Source organism: Gadus chalcogrammus, chromosome 11, assembly GCF_026213295.1.
Source record: "Gadus chalcogrammus isolate NIFS_2021 chromosome 11, NIFS_Gcha_1.0, whole genome shotgun sequence".
Classification (NCBI taxonomy): domain Eukaryota; kingdom Metazoa; phylum Chordata; class Actinopteri; order Gadiformes; family Gadidae; genus Gadus; species Gadus chalcogrammus.
The window spans coordinates 9943398-9943886 of record NC_079422.1 but is presented as its reverse complement, the minus strand read 5'-3'; positions in this window follow the sequence as shown (position 1 = coordinate 9943886).

Here is a 489-nt window from a genome sequence, read left to right as displayed (position 1 = left end):
CACCCACCCTCCCCCGTGCTCTCAGCACTACAGAATTTAACTAAACTCATTTTCCTTTGGACTGTGTTTTTTTTACCCCCAAATCAGAACAAACCAATACTTCAGTGGGCAGAGGACGGCTTTGGAGTGAAACGAAAACATAAGCAGTTTGGTGTACAAAGACTGTACTGCTGAAATACTGAAGAAAGTGAAACAAGAGGCATCGATGAATCAGGGGGAAGCCACAAATCAACATAGTGTTTATGTGGTGGTCATCTCACACACCTTTGATTTGGTAGGATGGAGGGCGCCTTACTTTGAAATCAGAACCTTCCAGCTTGGAGTCAAGCTACCCTAACCCCGGCACTATACTACACTATCGACAACGCATGGGAACTTGGAAAACACCAGCAGCTTGGCCTATTTCATGCTCCACACATCGTGGACCCTTCCTTGCCCACTAGCTCCATTCAAACAGAGGTAGAGAGACACACACTGACCTGCCTGGTG